Genomic DNA, 15,019 nt, shown 5'->3' with positions numbered 1-15,019 from the left:
CCTTTCACCCATCCCTCACCCATCACTCACACATCTCTCTCTCTCTTACAATTCTCTCTCTCTCATTTCTCAAACCTATCTCCCAAGCAACCCAACGTCCAAGCTCCTCCAATCTCCATGAGAGAGCTTGGTGTGGCCCACCTTCCTACCACCCAATCCCACCATCTAAAGTCCATCTCAACCGTTGAAAACGTTCCCTCGGAGCTCTAGACGCTATAGGCGGAAGAAGAGGAGATCTTGAGGTGGGTGATCTAACCGTTGATTTTGTTATTTGAGGGCCCACATAGGGTGTGACCCATCTTGATGTATGCATTATATAGGGAGGGCCCATAGTGGCGGGGTCCCTCCCTCCACCGATCTCTCTCTCTCCTTCCCTCTCTCTTTTACTTTGTGTATGATGGCCCACCTTGATGTATGATCCATGCCGTCCAACCAAGTGGACCAAACCGGATGCCCACCCACGTGGACCCCACCTATCCCCGCTGTCCGTCCTCAAACAGACCTGGATGGGAGGGAAATCACAAATATCAGCCCTATTAGAGCTGTTGTTGGGCCACACGTGTGGACACCTATAGTATGGATTTTATCCATGCCACCACCGTCCAGTCCCTGGACGGTGGGATGGAACTTGATGTGAGCCTTATCCCCACCGTCCATTGCTTGGACGTGGGGCTTCCTTGATGAGTGAGTGGGATCCACGCCGTCCATGGGGCCCACGTAATATATGTGTTTTATCCCTACCGTCCATATCACTGAACGGTGAGCCCACCACTGATAAATGTGTTGCATCCCTCCTGGACGCTGGTACAAAAATAAAATAGAATAATATAAAATAAAATATCAGTTTGGTTCAAAAACGGGTGGGCCACACTGACGTGGACCCACCTTGATGGATTGTATTCCTTCACCGTCTGTCCAGTCGAAGGAATGAGGTAGGTTCAGATATCAGGTGGAGCACACCACCGTCCAAATCATGGGCCCGCCTTAATGATGGTCATCCGGACCGTCCAGCCCGTGTGAAGAGAAAACACAAATGGTAGCTTGATCCAATATGGGGTCCACCATCTTGACGTGCTACATCAGCTGTGGGACCCACCTGACAGCCATGTATCATCCAGGCCGACCGTCCACTGGCCTGGATAAAATGAAAACACAGATATCAGCTTGGTACAAGCTGGTGGGCCACACGTGTGGACCCACCAGATGTACGTATTTCATCCATTTCACCCACCGTCTAGCCCTGGACGGTGGGGACCCATTAATGTTTTATCTATGCTGTTCATCTTGATTGCGTGGGACCCACCTTTCGTGTATGTGTTACATACACGCCGTCCGTGGATCCCATCCACGTGGCCCACCCTCAGGTGATGTGTGGTTTTGATCCACACCGTCTAAATCATGGGACCCACCTTGCTTGTGTTCTAATATCCACACCGTCCATGTCTGGACAGTGCAGAGAGATCTGCCATGATCTATGTATTTTATACTCTGTCCATCCATTTTCATGGTGTAGGGCCCACCCACACATGTGGCACGTGTGGGGGAGGGACCCACCTTGATGTATTTATTTTATATCCACAGTGTTCGTACATAGACGTGTTGTGGGACCCACCATTATATATGTGTTTTATTCAACAGTTCGTCCGTCCTGGACGGGTGGGGCCCACACTGATGTGTCTTGTATCCCCACCGTTCATTTGGACGGTGCTGAGTAAGGCCCACCTTGATGGCATATGTATATTCACACCATCCATGCCTTTGACAGTGGTAGGGACCATCATGACGTATGTCTTATCCCTGCTATCTGTCCATGGAATGCACCATGGTGTATCCGTCTTATCCTCACCGTGATGCAAGTATTGTATATCTATGCCGCCCATTGATGCAGCGCCCACTTGTCGTTTATGAGGCCCATTGGTGCGACCCGTTGGTGCGGCCCATATGATGCGGCCAATTTGATTGAGGCACACATGATGCGGCCCGATTTGATGTATTCGGGGCCCATGCATTTCGACCCATTTGATGTATATGAGGCCCGGGTGCAGGGCTCACCTGTTATGAATTTGAAGCCCGTGTGATGAGGGGCCAACGTGATGTGTATGATGCCTAGGTGCAGGGCCCAACTCTTGTGTATTTGAGGCTCGTGTGATGAGGGACCAATGTGATGTATTTGAGACCTAGGTGCAGGGCCCACCGGTTGTATATTTAAGGCCCGTTGAGATATGTGATTTCACCATGATGTATGTAATGATGTTTATGTGGGCCACTCCTTGGGATTAATGTTGGTTAAATGTCCACATTGATGGGAAATGATGGTTGAATGTCCACATTATGATCTTCCATTAAGCCTTGTTAGGTCCATTCTTGCTGATTGACCGAATAGCGATCGAGGCCGATTATCGTAACGATTTACCGACTCTGATTATCGATCGATCCCGATTGTCGTGACCGATTTTCTGACTCTAATTATCGATCGATCCCGATTGTCGTGACCAATTTACCGACTATGATTATCGATCGATCCCGATTGTCGTGACCGATTTGCCGATTCTGATTATCGATCGATCCCGATTGTCGTGACCGATTTGCTGATTTTGATTATCGATCGATTTCGATTATCGTGACCGATTGCCGATTGACATGACCGATTTACCGATTCTGATTATCGATCGATTTCGATTGTCATGACCGATTGCCGATTGACATGACCGATTTGCCGATTCGATTATCGATTGATTCCGATTGTCATGATCGATTCACGATACTGGAATTGACATAACCGATTTCTTGATTCGATTATTGATTGATTAGATGTCATGACCGATTGTTGATACCGATTAGCGTGACCGATTTGCCGATTACGATTATCGATTGATTCCGATTATCGTGATTGATTTGCGATTCCGATTATCGATTAATCCGATTGACATGACCGATTTACCGATTTTGATTATCGATCGATTAGATTATCGTTATCGAACGATCCGATTGTCGTGACCGATTTTACTTGATTATTGATCGATCCCGATTGTCGTGACCGATTTACCGACTATGATTATCGATCGATCCCGATTGTCGTGACCGATTTGCCGATTCTGATTATCGATTAATCCCGATTGTCGTGACCGATTTGCTGATTTTAATTATCGGTCGATTTCGATTATCGTGGCCGATTAACGATTGATATGACTGATTTGCCGATTCTGATTATCGATCGATTTCGATTGTCATGATCGATTGCTAATTCTGATTGACATGACCGATTTGCCGATTCTGATTATCGATCGATCGTCGATTCCGATTGTAGAGGCCGATTCCGATTATAGAGGCCGATTCCGATTGTCGAGGCCCAATGAGATGCATACGCGACCCGTATTTGAGGCCCATTGTGATGTGCATTTGGCCCATGTTTGAGGCCCAATGTGATGTATATACGACCCTTATTTGAGGTCGTTGTGATATGTATTCAACCCGTATTTAAGGCCCAATGTGATGTATATGAGGCCTATGTGGTGAGGCCCATTGTGATGCATTTGAGGGCCAAGCGATGGAGCCCATTGTGATGTATGTTAGGTCCATGTGAGAGGCTCATCGTGATGTATATTAAGCTCTTGAGTGATGCCCATGGTGTTGTATATTTGGCCCTTGTATGAGGTCATGGGTCCACTATACGTTAGACTCTATGTGGGTCATTCCTTGGGGGCAATGTTGGTTAAATGTCCACATTGTCGAGGTCGATCGTCGATGTCGATATTGATACCGATTATGAGTATGTGACCGCATAGCATCACGACACATGTCCATACGCATCATCTGCATGTTTGTTATGAGATGTGGTTGACCATTGCATATGACATTGGGCATGTTGTTATGAGACTCCCTGATAGGCGGAGATTTGTCTCACATGAGTGCTCGTTATACACAGGATTGATGCATGATTGGACTGTGTGACTCATGCATCTCGCATTTATGTGACATGACCACCATACGCCCTAGCGACATCAGGGCTGTAGCCTCCACAGGTATTTCGTGGATGGCCAGATGGGACACCGGAAATCTGTTCTACATGGGGTGCTATAGATATCCCTGGGTGAAAGTCCTTAAACCCTCTTGGTTCCAGAGGTTGCTCCAACGTCTAGACCGAGTGGATGCATGAGCGCATGAGGGCCGTATACCGTTAGGCCGCGTCTCCCACTGTGTCGTGGTCGGTTGGAAGGGGGTGCGGCCTTACCTGCCCGAGAGGAGGGGGCAATGCTAGGCTGAGTTTGACCAGCTCGAGGAATGGGTCCGCTATCGACGAGCCGGGCCCGATATTGGCAGGCGGATAGTGAGGTCTCTTCCACTCACCTTGTTGCGCGCGATGGGGCGGCAATCTGGTTTGGAGTGTAATAGACCCCGGTGATTTCCCAGAGAGTAACCGTACTGATATGTGGACTTATTAAGCAGGAATTGCATATTCATTCATTCACTACCCACTCGGGCCGGTGGTGCGTAACTATTTGCTACATGTACCTTCGCATGGCGAAGATTTCGGTTGGGCGCGCGACTAACCTGAGATCAGGAGTTTACCACATTGAGTCTGACTATCCAAATTTAGGTATGGGACTGGTTTGGATAGAAGTCCCTTGTGATGGACCCCATAGCCTGCGATACTACGTACTATCATCCCGACTTCACACTCCAGCATGGTCATTTCATTCGCACCGCATACCACATTGCATCCGCAGTACTTAGCATTTTAAGTTGCTATGTTTCTGCATTATACGGCCTAGATACGACTGACGGTATTCATGGACTCATCAGGATTTGTATATTGCATTGCATCAGCGGCATCTGATATTTTGCTTGTTGTCTCGGCATTGCATAGTTGATCTACATTGCTCCATCAGTATATGATATCGTTTTTATTATATTTCTGCGTCGCATAGCCTGGATAAGACTGATGGTATTCATGGGCCTATCAGTATGTTTTCGTATCACTCTGATTTCGTATGATTCATGATCTTGTTAGTGTTTTGATATTGTATGATTATGCGTTTATCAGTATTTCCGCTTACTCTGATTACTCTGATATTGCTTACTTGGCACTTACCTTATGCACACACTTTCACCACCCACTAAGCTTTCTATAAGCTTATGCACGATAGATGTGTGCAGGTAATGCTAGGTTGCAGCAGCATTGAGCCTGGAGCGTGCAGCGATTTTTTTTAGAGCTTTGATTTATTTTATTTATGTACTTCCCTCTCAGTATTGTACTCAAGCGATTATATTAGTGGATATGTGATGATGATGTTGCCTTTGTGATTTGGGTAATCTTGTGGTTATGCTCATTACGAGATAAATGTACATTGGAAATCCTCCTTGTAAGATCCCAGGATTGGAAATCTGGCATATATACGCTGGGAGCCGAGAATGGGGTACTACGGAGGCTGTCAGTACCAGATTTGGCGATCGGGAATTTTGTGAGCCCGGTTTCCAAGTTTGGGGCGTGACAACTTTGCTTTGAAAAGGCGGAGGCATTGTTTGGTAAAATCAAAAGTCTTGAGGAACTCTGCAGCCTAATAGATTGCAGAAGAAAAAGGGAAAATATTTGAGCTACACTCTGTATGGATAATATTATGCATTCTTCCAGTCATTTTTGGTTTCTATGTAGCAACTCCTTGTACTGTTTACCAGACCTTATTTCCATTTTATTTGAGCAAAGTATGAATATTTACCTTATGTGGCAATTATTGGCTGGTATGCATTCACCGAACGCCGTCTTTCTCCTTAGAGATACTGCTTTGAATAGCTTAGTAAGCTAGCATTTGTTTTTTGTTGGCGAGCATTACCCAACTGCTGATTCGACTGCTCATTGACTTGGCCACCATTTGGATTTTCTTTTCTTTCAGAGGTTCCCATGGTTCTGGATCTCCTAACTTTGTTTTGTGGACATCTATATATGTCATTTTCAAATGGGTCATCCATGCTTGTGTCTCACTTTGGTAAATAGACTGACTCTCTTCTTCTTCTTTAATTTTTTTTTTTTTTTTTTTTGCATTTCCTCACTTGAGGATGTTTGAGCTGAAGATTTGTTACAATCCTATCTACGTTACAGGTGGCCATACCCATTTCTTGACTTGTCATCCCCTTATGCTCTACTATGGTAAGTTATTGCCTTTTTGAAATTTATATCTAATTTTTATGGATTTTTATAGCATAATTTTGCAGGAATTTTGATTTTGCCAAATAATGCCTCCATGAATTGAAATACTCGGAAGGTATTTCTCCACAAGAAGAAATACCAAAATACCTTTATTTATTTATTTATATTTTCTCTGAAAAAACAATGAATATGAGAATTGTGGGGTCCACATGGTATATGTAGACATCCAACCCCTCCAATATAGGGCACCTGAACATGATTATCATCAAGCTAGATTATTTTTTTCATTTGTTGTATATGCACTTGTTTCTTTTATTGTTAAATCTAAAATTTTTATATGAATTGATCTATCAGGGCATGTACTTGCATTGATGAGAGACGCCATTATTATTTTTGGTTTTTTTTTTTTTAAAGAAAAAAGCTACGGCTAATAGCAGTAGCTTTAGATCTAGACACCGTAGCTATTTCTCACTTTGGCCTATAGCCACGGATATAGTAATACTTTTAGCTACAAATATTATCTGTAGCCGTATGTAGATTTTTACAGAAAATATGCTACGGATTTAATCCGTAGCTACTTGCATCAATAGCTACGGATTTAATCCGTAGCTATTTGTTTCTATGGCTACGGATTAAATCCGTAGCCATAGTTTTTTTGGCTTATTGTTACGGCACCTACGACTACGGTCGTGCTACGGACTATAACCGTAGCCATAGGTCTTTGGCTACGGTTTTTGTCTGTAGCCTTTGCCCCTTTTTTTGGTAGATATATCCCTTCTGACTATCTTTCAGACATTTTTATTTACATTCGACAGTTATGATAGTTGATTTGTTGCGACGTTGGTTTTCCAGATCCTTCCCTTCTTAACACGTGTTCTTCTAACCATTCTTCTCACTCGACCACTTTCTACCTCTGGATGCCTCAAATGTGTTCCATTATCATATGACATATATCATCTAAACATTACCAACTGTGATTCCGTAATGGTTTTTTTTTTTTTTTTTTAAGTACAACAAGAGTGTGCGTTTTGAGATTTTAGTTTTTCGAGTGCCTCATCAAGCCTATTTGCCAATCCATGTCAACTTGAGACATCATTGTTGTCAATATCAATTCCTAAGACCATATGTAAGCGCATGTTTATGTCATCAATATAATTTTACTATGTCTAAACTAAATACTAGAACCATTGGTGAAATATTTAGAATTATTATACTTTTCATAGTATTAGTATAAAAAATTTTAATCTAAACAGACACTTAAATTTATTTTGGTGATGATTTAACATTGAAGTAATATAAATTTGTCATCATTATAATTCTATAGTGGATAAATTAAATAATATAAAATTGCTAAGCACTCAAATGTAGTTGATGTTACAAGACAGATTAATTGTATTCATTGTCCATTTTCTTTAAAGCTTAATTGGTTAGCTGGTCTTGCTATTGATCCCTAGTGGGGGTGGCTACCAGTAAAGTGTGAACTAACACTGGGGTGTACTAACAAGCTAACAAAAAAAAAAAAAAAAAGTGCATATAAATCAAGGTAAATAAATAATAATAACTTATTTTGATATTTGTTTATGTCAACCGATGTAACTTATTTTGATATGTGTTTATGTTAACTACTTATTTTGATATTTTGTTAAATCAATTTAAAACATGAGCCAAAAAATAAGGCTGATTTAAAACACCAATAGTACCCCATAAAATTTCAATGATAAGCGTTCAATCCTACTGGTTGATGTGGTATGACCCACTTTAGCTTTAAATCTATCATGTCTTTGGGCTCATACCTTAAAATGATTTTTTTTTTTAAAAAAAAAAATTGAATGGACCATGTGGACATAACATCAATATCATGGTGGGGACCACCTGTTATAAACTTGAGTTTTGCTTAAATTTTAACGTGAAACTTTGAGTCTCAGCCAAACACCAACTTATAATAATTACTTCTGTATTATTGTTTCATGCATTTTTAATTAATTTGGCTACTATTCCTTTTAAGCCTTTTCATTACCCCATGGTGACTTAAACTCCCACTACATTTCACGAGCAGCGATCCCCGTCTGTGTTACAAACGCGCGTGTACCGAAGAAATGTATAGCTAAAAATTGATTGATGTTGGATATTCATACATTCTACGTGCATGTGTGGCTAAAAGGACAGGAAAGACCAGACCTAGTTTTGGCCCAAGAAATCCACACAAGGGGCCCACCTGATGACGGTATAGGATCTCACATCTTATCTCTCTAATATTTTTATTTGAATGGCTAAAACAACGCCCAAAGACATTGGACGGATCAGCGAGAGTTGGAACATACTTTGACTAGATCCGGTCCAATAGAATGTAAATAAGTAGCGGTACAATGCATTGCTCGTGACTGCTCATGTTTTGATCTTGTATAAGTGGGTCCCATTTCTCAGTAATGCAAACCGTTGATATTGTGGGCCCAATGTAAGTTATTCTGAAAAATCGTAAACCCAAAGAAACAGGTAAGAAAAATGATACATACAGCACGGTTATCGTTCAACTAATAAAAACCAAATCTTCTAATCTGAAAGACTTTGTGTGTGGACCATCCATGACAAGTCTCATTATTTCAACGGTTTGGATCACTGAAATATATCTCCTCTTGTCAGAACTGAAAGCCCGAACGCAATGTACAATCTCTTCCCCGGAGCATGGCCTAGCATAGGGCCGGCCTCAAATATTGTAAATAATTTGATCCGCTGAGACCACATCGTGTCGCACGCTTGACACACACGTGCCAAAAATGACACTCGTACGCCAGACCCAAGAACTTCATAGGTGGACCGTGCTGATTAGATCCATGGTTCAAAGATCAGGTTCAATCCTCAGGTGGGCCACAATTTACAAAACAATCAGATGTCTTGTGTCATCAATTTGTTTTTGTAATCTCATCCAGAGGAGTAAAATGGTATAATTTTTAGGTCATAATATCTAAACAGTATTGGCCCACCTGATGGAAAGATCTGATCTCGCACACATGCGCCACACATGTGCCATATTGGCACATGTACCTGATGTGCAGATGATCAGGGCTCTACATGCGTGTGGGCTTATCGAACCTAAGCTTTGAATTATTGTCTCTAATTCCTAAACAAGACACACTTTAAGAATTCTTATTCAAATGAGTGATTGTGTGGTCAGTGAGACTCGGTCCATGAAAGGAATGGTTACCCTTATCACGTAACTAGCGGCAAGCACGTGATGATCCGAGTCGTTCTTCTGGTGGGCCATCATGTAGATATAGGTCATACCAGAGTGAGGTATCATAGCAATCTGATAGTACTCACCAAAGGAATGGTCAGAGCAACGGTCCATATTGAACCATTAAATTTGATCTGAGCCAGGAATGATCCATCATAGGATTGTGAAATGGTACCCATTGGATCTGGGACAGGACGGATCTTGTTTATTTGGTGAGATTTCATCCCCGACTCATTTGGTGGTCGGGTCTAACTTTGGACCCGGACCTGATTGATGGGTCCGAATTTTGGACCCAGACAAGCTTACTGTCAGGTCGGGTCCATTGAACTATCAGATCGACGACAGAAATTCACACTCTTAGTCATTGTTCAGTGCATCAAGGGGTAGAGTAAGTTAATGGTACACCTAGTTGAAGTAGGAAACAGAGAAAATGCAACCGTTGATCTGGACCTTTCATTCACTCGAACTACTCTTCCCCGCCCACCTGGCAAAATCACATAGATAGAGGTGTACATACATCTGTTCAATCAATGTTCTTCAGATTGGACGGTCCGATCATTGGCAAGGACGAGCTGCTAAGCATCCAACACTGTCCACACTCATAACAAGTGCGTACTCCAGTGGTATGGTCCGTATGGATTGGACCGGAATCTTATGGTGGTTACTGCCAGATGTGGCCCAGTGATTCGTTGGCGATTTGACGATCAGAATCGTTTGCTCAATTTCCAATCTCGTGCGTGTCTAAGTGGGGCCCACCCATGTATCAATCACGGAAGCGGATTGGCTGGTGTACCACACACCAGCTATATAGCTGGTGTAGATACGCGCGTGCGAAGACGAGCGCCACCGCTCCTCGAGCACCGAGTTGTACGAACGGTTCAAAGGAGATCAAAGTTACATGGGCCCCACAATGATGTATTTATTATATCCACACCGTTCATTAATTTTTATAGATAATTTTAGACCATTAGAAAAACAATGAATCATATCCAAATCTGAAATGGGCCACACCAAAAATAGCAGCGGGGATAATGATTTTCACCGTTAAAAAATTCGTAGGGCCCATAATAACGTTTATTTTCCATCCAATCTGTTCATAATGTCACAAACACCTGGATCAAGAGGAAAAAAAAAATTCATATTGATCCGAAACTTCTATGACCCCAGAAGGGTTTCAGTGGTAGACGTTCAATACCCCACTTCTTTTTGCAGTGTGGTCCCCTTGATCCTTATATATGCCTTATTTTTCCGTTCAAGCCTTAACACAAGCTCAAAAAATGGATGGACGGTTTGGATATAACACATACTTCATGATGTGACCCACAGAACTTGCTGACGTCAATACACCAGTTACATAGCTGGTCTGTGGTACACCAGCCAATCCGCTTCCATCAATCAAAATCATCGCGTACCACTTGTTCGGCAAAAATGGGCCAACTTCATAAAATAATAAATAGCATGAGAATATATTGCCTATGTCTGACAAAACCAGATTGGTGGATACCAAAAGAGAGCTTGGACCGATGACTGTTTGATTTATAACTGTCCATTTGATTGTTGCTATTCGGATGGTTACAATTATCTATCTTGTGTGATCTTTTTTATTATCGTCCGATAAACAATTTCCTTAAATTCAAACGGCTTTGATTGAGATATATGTAAGCATGCATAGAATGGCAGTAGGCATGTGTACGGATGTTCGTAACATCATTCAAGTATCAGGTTTTTCTCTGTTCAACTTGCATTGCCGACTGGCGTCTTGACTTTTCTTTTCTTCGTTTTTTTTTCTTTTTTTTAGTTTTGTTTTGTTTTTTCCACTCTGAAAATGATACGGTACATCTGAGAGGAGCCGAGTATGGTAAAATCGTTTTCCTTTTAGCCCACGTGGTGTGGTTTTTCATGAATCTATACCGTCCATCTAACGACTCCATGATTTATGGCCATTTTTTAAAACAAAAATACCTATTATATAATTATAGCCATCTATTTTTATCATTTTTATACACTAAATGGTAACCGTTTACCATTTTTTGTTTTCCAACATTTCATTGCTGATAGCCACTGATCAGATGTCTATGATCGTCCAACCTAGCTGTACTTTGAATCATTTACCATTAAAATAACGGGAAATGGTACCTCCCAAATGGAAATCATCCTGCAATGTAGATTCGTTCGCGACGGCTGTACCATATCACGGTTCTTCGAGCACTACCTTAGCATAACCTATTTGGAAAGCGGATTGCGTATTGAGTTACTCAGGAATCGTACGGAATAAACTCTGTGGCCATGTGATTTATCCACGCCGTATATCCGTTTTTCCATATCATTTCAGGGGTCGAAGCAACCGTGGGAATAATAATTTGCACCGTTGAAGCCTTTTTATGGCCTAACAACCTTTTTATGGCCTACAATGATGTTTCTTTGTCGTTCAACCTGTTCATAAGATCACAGATACATGAACGAAGGGAAAATACAAATATCAGCTTGATCGAAAGTTTCTGAGGCCCCCAAGAATTTTTCTACGGTGGATATTCAATTCACATTTTTTCCAATGGTGTGTTCCACTTTAGCTTTGGATATGTTTCATTTTTTGTAGTAAGCTCTAAAGTTATCTGGTAAAATAGATAGACAGAGTGGATAAAACAAATAAATCACAGCAGTTCCACAAATTTAATCAGTACCCAATCTGCCTCTCTTAGTTGAAAGAGAAAGCTGGAGTTTAAAGAATTTTCACCATTAAAATTTTCTCAGGCTAGTTTGTTAAATCTAAAGTCTAGAGACCGAATTTGAAATTTGAAGCCTGAATATGAAATCTGAAATCAAAAAACTTATTTGATAATTATGGTTGAAGTCTAAAAATTAAGTACTAAATTTGAAATAAACTATTTGTTAACAAACATCTTAAATATTTAAACTATGTTAATTTGAAACATTTATCCCTTTCTCCAGTTTGAAAATATTTTACATTAAAAATGAATTATTTTTTATTAAATAAAAATAAAATCATTATATTTAATTTAAATAAACTAAAATACTTAATAGAAAACTACAATATCATTATTCCTAATGCCCTCAATTCCTCTTAGTGGAAAGATTGTCACTGCGTCGTGTGGCGTTGAGCACTAGTAGCAACAAAACCTTCAAATAAGGCCCACTATGTATGTGACCTTGAAAAGTGTTTCAATGGTAGATGTTCAATTCCCCACTGCTTTTTGCAGTGTGGTCCACTTGATAGTTTGATGTCTTATTTTTCATCTCAAGCCTTGATATGAGCTCGCCAAATGGATGGACAGTTTGGATATAACACATACCTCATGACAAGACCCATAGAACTTGCTGGCGTCAATACAACATCTATATAGCTGGTGTCAAGTACACCAGCCAATCCGCATCTGTGGCCAATCTATTTCCACGGACGTGAATTGGATAACGAGAGGTTGAGTAGTGAGACTCGCTTCGAAAGTGACGTCACCAACTTATGTGGGACCCATCATGATGTATGTTTTGTATCCACGCCGTCCATCCATTTGGAAATATAATTTTAGGTAGAGATCCAAGGAATGAGTCAAATCCAAAGCTTCGGTGGACCTCACCATAAAAAACAGTGGGGAGAGTGACGCCCACCATTAAAAATTTAAGTAGGCCACAAAAGTTTCTGATCGATCTAATATTTGTTTTTTCCCTTATTTCATGTCTGTGTTAACTTGTGAATAGGTTGGATTTCAAATAAAAATCATGGTGAGAAGGTTTCAACGATAGGCATCACTCTCCCCACCGTTTTTTGTGGTGGGGTCAATTACATATTTGGATCTACCTCATTCTTTAACTCATTTCCTAAAATTAAATCTCCAAATAGATGAACGGTGTAGATAAAGCACATACATCATAGTGGGGCCCACTTACATCACAGTGGGCCCACATAACTTGGTGACATCACTTCGGTAACAAATCTCACTATTCAACCTGTCAGCAGCTAATCCGCATCCATTGGCTACTCAGCTAGTGGTCGGTGCTATGTGGGCCCCTCCATGATGTATATGTTTCATCCATGCCGTCCATCTATGCATCTAGATCATTTTATGGTATGAGACCAAAAATGAGCAATCTCAAGTGGACCACATTACATGAAAACAGTGTTGAATGAACATCGACCATTAAAAAGATTTTAGGGGCCATAAAAGTTTTGGATCAAGCTGATTTTTGTTTTTTCCCTTCATTTGGGCCTGTATGACCTAATCAACATATTGGATGTCAAATAAATAGTACAATGGGCCTTAAGAAGATTTTAATGGTGGATATTCAATCACTATTGTTTTAATGTGGTGTGTTCCACTTGAGATTTATATCCCTCTCATTTTTGGAATAAAGCCCTAAATTGATCTTTAAAAATAGATGAGCAGAATGGATGAAACATATATATCATGGTGGCGCCCATAGAGCACCAACCACTAGCCACAAGGCTGGTGGCGGGGGAGTAGCCAATCCGTTTCCACACGTATCTGCACTAGCGATATAGCGTGCGGATTGCTTCGTACCCTCGCCCGGATGGTAATCCATCCAGGCAGGACTCTGTGTGGCCCACTATGATATAACTGTGTTATCCATGCCATTCATTACTTTTCTCAAATCATTTTAATTTTGTATCTTAAAAATTAGGCATGTGCACAGCTCTAGTGGACCACACCAAAGGAAGCTGCAATGATAATGACACTGATAATGACACCCACCATTGAAACCAGTGATAATTTTCAATGGTGTGGTCCGCTTGAGTTTTACATGTACTTCATTTTTTGGGCTCATGCTCTAGAATAATCTGAAAAAGTTGATGGACTGTGTGGATCAAACAGATAAAACATGATGGGGCATAAAGAAGTTTCACAAGTTAAAAGTTGATTTTGTATTGCGCAAACAATTTGAAAGAAAAAATTGCCATAGCAATTAGAAAAAGGGTAATTTTGGAAGCAAAAATTTTTGTTTAGTGAAAAATTCATGAAGCGCATTCCGCATTCACCATTAAGCCAGACTCCTCTCATGGAAAGAATTCAGTGAAAAACCACTTAGCACTTTCCTTCTTCCGCGTTAACAACGCATTAACAAACACCACTAAACACAGAATATTTTCCCAATTCTATGTTAAGTGCAAAAATTCAGTGTTAACAAACAAGCCCTTAGTATAGGCAGAAGTGACTGTGCAAAAACTCACTGTTAACAAACAAGCCTTTAGTATAAGCAAAAGCGATTGGGAGTGTATAGCACTTCTATCGAATTGTTTAGTAACAATAGGCATCCTATCCCATATAATGGATGCCATGTATACCACAAACCCCTCATCGATTAGCTGTGGTAATAGATTTGAACTGTCCAATCAATTAACTGCATTTTGGATGAGGTACATAACAAAAATCATTTCGATTAGAAGTTCGTAAATATCATATAGCTAGTTATGAGTTTCCCGATTTCCAAAAGTGGTCATAGCACGAATGATCAGAAATAATTAATGGTTGTAATTTCCTTCTTTAAGGAGTGCATGATGCTACTTGGTTTTCGACTGTATGTGTGCGGGTGTGTAGAATTGGATTTTCGGCTCAATTCAAATTGAATAGTTATGACCCAAAGCGCTAAGATAGGCATACATGTAGTAT

General features: G+C 40.9%; 1 long non-coding RNA gene across 1 annotated transcript; it reads left to right on the top strand.

The window, feature by feature from the left end:
- Positions 1 to 5,734: 5,734 nt before the first annotated feature.
- Positions 5,735 to 6,182, top strand: LOC131228602 (uncharacterized). The gene is made up of 3 exons (XR_009163018.1): positions 5,735 to 5,795; positions 5,892 to 5,984; positions 6,098 to 6,182. It is a non-coding gene; the product is annotated as an uncharacterized LOC131228602 (long non-coding RNA).
- Positions 6,183 to 15,019: the final 8,837 nt, after the last annotated feature.

The sequence above is a fragment of the Magnolia sinica genome, chromosome 16, assembly GCF_029962835.1.
Source record: "Magnolia sinica isolate HGM2019 chromosome 16, MsV1, whole genome shotgun sequence".
Classification (NCBI taxonomy): Eukaryota; Viridiplantae; Streptophyta; class Magnoliopsida; order Magnoliales; family Magnoliaceae; genus Magnolia; species Magnolia sinica.
This window is presented reverse-complemented; position numbering and strand designations above follow the sequence as displayed.